This window comes from Myotis myotis, unplaced genomic scaffold, assembly GCF_014108235.1.
Source record: "Myotis myotis isolate mMyoMyo1 unplaced genomic scaffold, mMyoMyo1.p scaffold_m19_p_3, whole genome shotgun sequence".
NCBI lineage: Eukaryota > Metazoa > Chordata > Mammalia > Chiroptera > Vespertilionidae > Myotis > Myotis myotis.
In genome coordinates this window covers 70,104,704-70,114,902 of record NW_023416335.1, presented here as the reverse complement: position 1 = coordinate 70,114,902, position 10,199 = coordinate 70,104,704, and positions in this window count along the sequence as shown.

The window sequence follows — 10,199 nt, the reverse complement described above, 5'->3', positions numbered from 1 at the left end:
TATTTTTTGGTATTTGTTACAGCACCTCCCCACTTCTACATATGAAAATCTGTATCTGTGTCCTATTGCTGTTAAATTACCACAAACTTTGTAGCTTAGAAAACCCAAAATTTATTGTCTTAACAGTTCTTGGGGTTAGTCATCTGAAATCAAGGAGTTGGAAGGGCTGTGTTCCTTTGGAAAGTTTTGTGGGAGAATCCCTTTCGTTGGCTTTTCTAGTTTTTAGAAGCTGCTTGCATTTATTGCTTTGGTCTCTAGCCAAGAAAAGGGATCTGGAAAAGGATCTAATATCATATAAAGGTAAAAATGTATAACATTAAGCACTGTCTTTTTATTGTATGCTTTTAATTTTTGGAATTTTATAAAAGTAAGAGTCAAGCCGAAGCCAGTTTGGCTCAGTGGATGGAGCGTCGGCCTGCGGACTGAAGGGTCCCGGGTTTGATTCTGGTCAAGGGCATGTACCTGGGTTGCGGGCACATCCCCGGTGGGAGATGTGCAGAAGGCAGCTGATTGATGTTTCTAGCTCTCTATCTCTCTCCCTTCCTCTCTGTAAAAAATCAATAATAAATTATATATATATATATATATATATATATATATAAAAGTAAGAGTCAACACTAAGAAGTGGTAAGATCATCTTCTCAATGGGATAACTTTTAAGGTAATCAGCTTTTGGGATTTATTTCAAAAATTTGACATACGTTACAGTATAGATATTTTTTTTCATATAGGTTTGTAGTAATCAGTTTTTTAATAGTAACAAACAACCCCATAGAAAGAGTGGCTTATAACAATAAAACTTATTTTTTGCTCATGTTACATGTCAGCTGTTGTCATTTTTTGCTCTTCTTAGTTCACCTAAGCTTTGCTTGGCTCTGTTCCCCATCTATTGTTATTCTGGGATCTTTCTCAAAGGGTTAGCACCTATGTAAAATATATCCATTCTCATAGCCACAAGAGGGAATAAGAGCGATAGCCCAAAATGAATCATCTATCAAAATTCTGTTTATAACTAGTACACATAACTGGTTGAGAGTATTAGTCCTTACATTTAGATCTTTGGTTTAGTTAGAGTTAATTTTTGCATAGGTTATAAAGTAAGGGTCCACCTGAATTCTTTTGCATGAGGATATTCAGTTTTCTCAGCACCATCTTTTGATATTAGAAGTTTTAAGTATTGTGAGGAAATAATCAAATTTTCATTTTTTTAAAAAAGTTAAATTTAGACATTCTGAGTTTGAATTAAAAGTGAATGCAAATGGTAGCAGTTAGGAACCTCTTTCAATAATTATACCTTTGGCTGATGGTGGTAGATTGGAATAGGATTATAGAAACAAAAGATGGAGAAAATAAACAGATTTTAGATATATTTTGGAAGTTAAACATGATTTACGGAGGAATTTTCTCTAGACAATGGAGAGAAAGGTGTAAAATAAAACACATATTTCTAGCAACAGAGTGTATATGTATAATGGAACAGATGGTAAGAGGGGAAGAAAAAATACAAAAAATTTAGGGTTACAGGTAGATGAAAAACTTAGTTTTATGTGTTACATATGAAGTATCTATGATACACCCAAGTAGAGATGTCAATAAACTATGAATATATAAACTAAAGATAGACTAAACATAGAAATGAGGTAACATCAGACTATAGGTAACTATTAAATTACTGGAAGAAACCAAGATTTTCTAGTGTTTAAAGTCATTCAGAACACATTCTGAAAAGTACTATTGATTATTCAGGGTTCTCCATAGGAACAGACCTAATATAATATCTATTTAGATATAAATATATAGATACTAGAGGCCCAGCGCATGGATTTGTGCACTGGTGGGGTCCCTCAGCATGGCCTGTGCCCTCTCTCAATCTGGGACCCACTCAGGGGATGTTGGACTGCCAGTTTTGGGGATCAGACCAAAACCGGCAGTCCAACGTCCCCCAAGGGTTATAGTAGTGCTTGATGTGGCAGGTGGCCAAGGAGGAGCCCAAGCCCTGTCTGGGCACTGTGCAACTCCTGCTCATCCTGGCCCCACTGCACCTGCTGCAGCCCCTGCTTGGTCATCTGAGTGGTGCTCCCACTGTGGGTGTACACTGACCACCAGGAATCAAACTGTGACCTCCTGGTTCATAGGTAGATGCTCAACCACTGAGCCACACTAGCAGAGTTGGTTGACTATTTCCATTTGTGGATGTGTTTGATAGATGTGTGTACACTTTTTATTTGGAGTAACTTCCAGTAATTAGCTTCAGAACATATAAATTTCAATCTTCTGTTTTCTTTAATCTTTTGAGAAAGCAAACAGTTCTATTGAAATGGGAAGGAACACTACATTTGCTTTTATAATATACTAGAGACCCGGTGCACAAAAATTTGTGCAATTGGGGGGAGGGGGATCCCTCAGCCCGGCTTGTGCCCTCTCGAAGTCTGGGACCTCTCGGGGGATGACAACCTGCTGGCTTAGGCCCGCTCCCCCTGTGGGAGCGCACTGACCACCAGGGAGCAGTTCCTGCATTGAGCGTCTGCCCCCTGGTGATCAGTGTGCGTCATAGTGACTGGTCAAATGGTTGATTGGTCAACTGGTCACTTAGGGTTTTATATAGAGAAATATATTTGTTGTTACCAGCTCTTTGGGCATCCATTAACCATCACAACTGTATGCAAGATATAATGCTGTGTATCTAAAAATAAAGGGTGAAAGAGATCATTTCTGCCAAGGTGGAATCATTAATTTATTGCACTGGAGAAATAAAGGATTTAATAAAAATTTAGGATAATATGAAAAGAAAGTAGTAGTCAAGGAATGCAATAGGAACTCAGAAAAAGGACTCATATGTAGGCCTAAGGGGGGTGGGCTACAAAAACCTTCCTGGAGCAGCTGTGTTAGTGAGGGCAGCAACTTTCAGCATTTCTTTTTCTTAATAAATGGGGAATGAGGGTGGGAGTAAAGCCATGTGGTGAAGTTCAGATCTTGGCTTAATCACAGAGCATGGAGATCAGTTTTATATATCTCTAAATTTTTAGATCAACAGAAAATCCAACATATCTATTTTACCTTAAGTTAGAAATAATAATATGATAACAATAATTCTACCCATGTTCATATTATATCCTTATATTATTTAGTTATTATACATTTTTATGGGACAGAAATAAAAGGTATAATTTTATCATATAAACTAATATAGGCTTGAACAACAAAGTTGTATATATTGAATTTGATAATACTATAATTTTGGCAAAACAAAATGATGTATTTTTCATTATATCTTAACCTATTGATGATGAGTTCAAATTATTTTTGTATTCACTTATCAAATAATGATCCAATAGTAATTTCATATTTGTTCCTCTACCAAGAAAATAAAAACATTTTATTTAGCCAAGCATTTTCCTAGTGATGTCCAGATGGTTTCTGTATATTAAACACAATCCAATGAATTATGAGATTTCACAAAGAATTGGAAGAGAAGAGTCTTGTCTATTTGTAGGACATAAATGTGCTTAACAGAGAGAGGCAGTTTGCCCATTTGTGTTGTGGTGATTTATGGAAATAATTTAAAGGGGAAAAAAATGCCTGCTGGGTTGAGAAGGAATATGGTCATTGATAAGCTTTATTAATACATAATTCATACATCTATGCCAATAAAGGAAGAATAAAAGCCACAGAGAAAAGAAAATTATGACAAAATAGAAAATTCAAAGAAAGACATAAAAAATGGAAAAGTTTAAGTAAAACGATGTGACTTCCTTTCATATGAAGTGGCAAAAACAACAATGGCTTGACTTGAGCAGATAGGCATTTGTGTTGAGCATTTCCCAGGGTGAACTCCAACAAATCATTGGATAATCACTGTAGAACCCTCTCCCCTTGAATGTTGTGGAAACTGAAATTTGGTTCTAGCCAATAGCGGGTGGTAAATGCGTTGGGAAGGTCACTTCACTATTAGTTTTATTACACATTGCAATTAGAAGATTTGTCTTAGAAGGCTGGAGAGAGCTCTCTGGCTAGCCTTTCAGAAGTAAGCTGCAGTGTTTTGGAGGCTCTGTGGGTGGCTCTAGGACCTGAGGGTGGTTTCCTGCAAAAGCCAAAAAGAAGCTAGGCCTTCATCCATAGAACAAAGAATGCATTTTGACGGCAAACTAAGTTTAGAGACCTATTCTTCCCAGTCAACCTCCAAATAAAACTGTAGCTTGGCTGACATCTTAATTTCTGCCTTGTGAGACCCTGAGCGGCAGGACTAGCAAAACCATGCTGGGACTTCTAAACCATGGAAAATGAGATAATTGCATGTTGCTAAATGGTTAAGTTTGTGGTAATTTGTTACACAGCAATAGAAAAACAATATGGCATTTATGTGAAGGTGGCTAGTACGTGAGGAGAGTGAGTCATTTGTCCATGCAGCCTATTTTCCTCTGATGGCATTTATTGTTCAACGTAGAAAGTTCAAAGTGATTTTCTTTTTTCTATTTAGAAGAGAGCAACCTCAATGAAGCTTGTCCTGGTGAGTGAAACTTTAAGTACAGCAATAGGATATTAAATATATTTGAAGTGTATACGCAGCTTGAAATTGTACTTGTTTCATTTTTAGTGCAGTATAGCATGTTTAACTGCCTGATGCCAATTAGCCATAATGAGAATTATGGAGCTAAAGCTCAGTGCACTACACTGGAAATGGACTCGTTGTTGTTCTTACTGACTTTCTGCTTTTTGTTGAAGGACATATAAACTCTAAGAAGCTTCTCTCTTTTTTTTTTCCTACCTAAGAAATATTAGTTACCCTTATTTGAAATTCACACTTAAAACTCAAAATAATGCTTACCAGATTTAATTAATAAAAATAGTTTTCACGTCTCTTCATTAGGCAAAAGCTGAAGTTAGTATAAATTTTTAAAATATGTTCATTTTGTTAATTTTAGAGAGAGAGGAAGAAAGAGAGAGGGAGAGAGAAAAAATTGAGTTGCCTCTCATACATGCCCCAACCAGGAATTGAACCCACAACCTATGCATGTGCCCTGACTGAAAATCTAACCAGTGACCATTCAGTGTACGGGATGATGCTCTACCAACTGAGCAACACTTGCCAGGGCAAGTTAGCTTAAATGTTGATGTCTGCCTTAAATTAACCCAAAATATATAAAACATTCTAAACAGATTTCTTTAGTTTCTTCAGAATTGTTAGTATTCACACAGCCTATTTTCATTTAAAAATAATTAGGAATATAAATCTCTCAGATAGGTGTAATAGGGTCAGAGTGTTGATACAGAATTCTAGGTAATATAAATGATTGCGTGTCACAGTGACCAGTCGTTCCACTGTTCGGTCGATTTGCATATTAGCCTTTAATAAAAGGCTAATATGCAAACTGACCCTAACAGCAGAAAGACTGGGAATGACTGGTCACTATGACACACACTGACCACCAGGGGGCAGACACTCAATGCAGGAGCTGCCCCCTGGTGGTCAGTGCGCTCCCACAGGGGGAGCTCTGCTCGGCCACAAGCCAGGCTGAGGACTGCCAGTACAGTGGTGGTGGTGGGAGCCTCTCCTGCCTCCTCAGCAGCACTAAGGATGTCTGACTGCAGCTTAGGTCTGCTCCCCGCTGGCAAGTGGACATCCCCCGAGGGCTCCCAGGCTGCCAGAGGGATGTCTGACTGCCAGCTTGGGCCCGATACCCCAGGGAGCAGGCCTAAGCCAGCAGGTGGACATCCTCTGAGGGGTCCCAGACTGCAAGAGGGCATAGGCCGGGCTGAAGGACGCCCCCCCCCCACCCCCCCAAGAGCACAAATTTTTGTGCATCGGGCCTCTAGTATGAAATAAGATAAGACTGGTATCAAACTAAAAATCTAGAACATTTTATTTGGAAAAATGAAATTGAAAGGAACAAATAACAGTCCCTCTCATCCCTCCCCCCAACTCACAACCACACACACACACACACACACACACACTCTCTCTCTCTCTCTCTCTCTCTCTCTCTCTCTCTCTCATAGAAAACTCAGAATTCTGAGTAGTAACCTCAGGAATACTTTCCTCCCAAATAACAGGATGTGAACTAAATAGCTGCTTCTTTGAGGCTTTGTATGAGAAATAAAAGGTTTTTCACTTGTATTATTTCAACAAACACTTACATAGCAATAAAATTGGATGAGCAAAACAAATTAGTTAACTAATCCTAAAATGTAGTTCTTTGTTTATTTTTAAAGAACTCACCATGTTGCTCAATGATCATAATGCAGAAGAAACTGAGATTGAGGACACCATTCTTTTTAACTCTCTCTGATTTAAGATTACTTTATTGGAAGAATAGGGATATTTGGTATTCTGGCTAAGTGAAATAGAGATGAAGAAATGTTATTTTTTAGAAAGATAATTTTCTGAAAATAACTCATGAGTTACGACTCTGAAATTCTTTCCAGGGTCTATAATAAAAATGTGTGCTGTAAGTTATGTGCATAGTACAATAGCACATGCCTTTCTCTGTCTGGAATATTTGTCCACCTCTCACTATGGCAAAAACCTGGTCATTCAGACTTGACCATGAGCTCATTTTCTCAGAGTGCAACAGGATTTGGCTTAGGAGTACAGCCACATGAGGGCAAGACCAATTGTCACTTGTTCTGCCCTAGAAATTGGTACTTGTTTCATGACAAAATCAGGATTCAGAGAGTCTAAACCTGTTGCACAACTGTCTGAGACATACTCAGGGGCACACAATTTCTCAATAACTGTGTTAGCTGTGATTGATTACTTCATAGAGGCTTGATGTATCAGTTCTTGTCAGAAATTTGAATACAGCTTATTTGATGACATCTTATATCTGAGGCACTTTAAGTAACCATCTATATTTAAAGACCTCCAAGCTCATTTATTCCACCTTAGATTCTCACACCCATATTCTATTGTGTTACCTCTATCCAGTCCAAAACAGTTCACACTAGTCTTCAGAGTCCCTATTCTACAGTTAAATTCTTTTATATCTTTGACTTCTCCAATCTCAAAGTAAAATCTAGAATTCTACTATTATATTGCTGCTGGGTTTTTAATATCTACTTCATTAATATTATCCTGAATTCACACATAAGGTTTCTGTATTAGATGGATTATTGACACTTACATGATAATTGTACTATCTCCCATTTACCTTAGTTCTTATTTTTGGGGCAATATGCCAAGACCCATATGTTATCCTACATATATCAGGGTCTATACTATAGGTGAGGAACACAGAAATATGAATTTTATCTGATTATATACATGCCTTCTCTCTCCTCTCTTAAAAGAAGAAAGAAAATCCTTTGCTCCAAAGGAAGAATACTGAGCTAGTACTCTAATTTAGAATGTAAATAAATTTCTCCAGAGAAAAGGTAAGTCCTGGGTGTCAGCCCCACACCCTTGATATGTAAAATATATTTCCAAGAGGTAAATCTCTATACAGTTCTCTTTCTGTTTAAGCAGTCACAAATTACATTCCATTGATTGTTCTTTTAGTTCTGGTCCCAAGTTTCAGTAAATATTTTTCAGAGCTCAAATAATCTAGAAACAAAGACATACAATCCATAGATTTTCAACTGCTTTATTTACAGGCTTTGGAAATGGAAATTCTTAATTAGGTCACAATTCTCAGACTTTCCACTATAATTTCTAGATCATCACTCATCCATCTGAAGATAAACAATTTATTCTTTTGAGGTTCATATTAAGCATCTCTTTCTTCATTGCCATTTCATTTCATTAATGCCATCTACTTTTATCCTCACCTTTTTCTTCCTCTATCAAAATTTGACACTCTGTGTAACAAAACTCCCTACCCAACTCTCAGGATAATCTGAATTCTTCCAAATATGGTTAGGTAGGACCTATATAAAAACTTAGAGTTTTATCACTTTTTCATATAAATATAATCTTTCCCTGCATTCCACTTAAGCCCAATTCACTCACCTGCTGATATGGATACTTGAAGACCTTGTTATCAATTGTAGTTTTATGACCTCTGAAATAATTAATTCTGCTGTCTTAAAAACTTATCTCCTTTAATGTTCATTTCACCAATCCCATTGGACATGCTGTTTTTACCTCACTGAATGTTTCATAACTGTGTTACTCTGTGTTAACTGATCTGCATCCCATTGTCTTCGTTATCTTTTCTATGACAGTCATGTGAACAAGATCTGCCAACTCTCTAGGTGATGTGATTTTCTCACTTATTCCTTCAGCACCCCACATCTTTTTCCAAAAACTCAACTGTAGCTCAATGTGTAATCTTATTTTTCTTAAATTGTTCATGCCTTAAGCAGAATATTTATTGAGAGAACTGTTCATATTGCTGTCATTACAAAATTATGATCTACAATCTTTATTCACAACTGAATTTCATAAAAGCCTCCAATTTAGTTCCAATTCATTCTACCACATTATATCAACAATTCTTCCCCCAAGTTTTCTACTTTAATATCTATACATCACACATTGCAAATACTCTCTCTTATTAAATTATGAAAATAATGTTATGTATTGGTTGTGTTTCTTATCGTGGAAACTGCTGTGGTTCTGTTTTTTTGTTTTGTTTTGTTATTGTTGTTGTTTTTGTTGTTATTTTTTTCTCCTGTTATACTGCTATACCAAATTTCTGGCTTCCTAGTAATTGCATGTGGCCTTATTAATTAATATCTGGTCCATGGAATATGGGTAAAAGAGATATGCTACATTCAGATATGGTTTCTAAAATATTTCTTTCATGATTCCCATTTGTCTATTCCTTTATTGTCTACCTGGATATAGAAAATTTATGAAAGGACACCATTTGTCTAGAAGATAACTAACCAACAAATTGGAAGGCGGCCCGAGTCTCTGAAATATCATTATTGTCATGTATTATTGCATAATAATATATTCATATCCAAAGTGGCTTAAAACAGCAATAATTTATTATATGTCATATTTCTCAGGGTTGACTTGGCAGTCCTTTTGCTGTATGTGATGTTAATTGAAGGGCTGGGATGGCAGAACACTCCAAAATATCTTCATTCACTGGCTGATAGTTGATACTGGCTGCCAGCTAGGACCTCAAGTGGGCCTGCATGCTCCAAACCTCAGATTTCCTCCACATGAACCTTTGCATATAGGTGTTTAGACTTCCTTGCAATATCAATTTGTGTTTAAAAAAGGAGCATTTCAAATGGTAAGTCAGAAGCTGGAGAACTCTTGATGCCCTGTCTAATAATTTAAATATTGTTATTTCTGCTTCTTTTTTTAAAAAATATATTTTATTGATTTTTTACAGAGAGGAAGGGAGAGAGATAGAGAGTTAGAAACATTGATGAGAGAGAAACATGGATCACCTGCCTCCTGCACATCCCCCACTGGGGATGTGCCCAGGTACATGCCCTTGACCAGAATCAAACCCGGGACCCTTCAGTCCGCAGGCTGACGCTCTATCCACTGAGCCAAACCGGTTTTGGCACTGCTTCTTTTATTAATCAAAATAAATCATTAGGCTAGGCCTGATTCAGGGGAAGGAAAAATAGGCTCTACCTTTCAATGAAAAAAGGGCAAAGAATTCCTAGTCATCATTAGCCGAACATAGTCCACTTTTAGGTTGCAAATTCTTTATGTATATCCCTTATGTAAAATACATTCAATTCTTCCCCAAACCCTATTGTTTCTTTCCATGAGAGTATGAAGTTTAGTCTCATAGTACAGGTTCTTGTCATTTAAATGTGATGAGATGTGGATTGAAGCTCTCTTGGAACTATCATGTTTGCAGTGACCTAAAAACTAGTGATATCTGTACCCCAAACACCACATTTACTAGCAGACAGCACATGATAATTAATATAGAATTTGGAGCTTCACAACTCCTTCTTTGCTGACAGATATGCAAGTCATATCTCATTATCTGCTTATCGATGCTAATTAGTGCAACATAAACTATTAATGCACATAAAATGGATAGAAAGTGATATATGTGTAATTGTGTGTGTGTGTGTGTGTGTGTGTGTGTGTGTGTGTGTGTGTGTGTGTGTATGTGTGCATGTGTCTAATATGGAGTATCTTGATGAAATTCTAAATAAAGTTACCAGGAAAGATATCACCATAGGACAAATTTAGAGTAAAGAACTGAAGAAAGTAAGATAGTAAACCATGCAATAATTTAGCAGTGACAGAGTAGGATAACTTTTAAAGCTCTTACAAT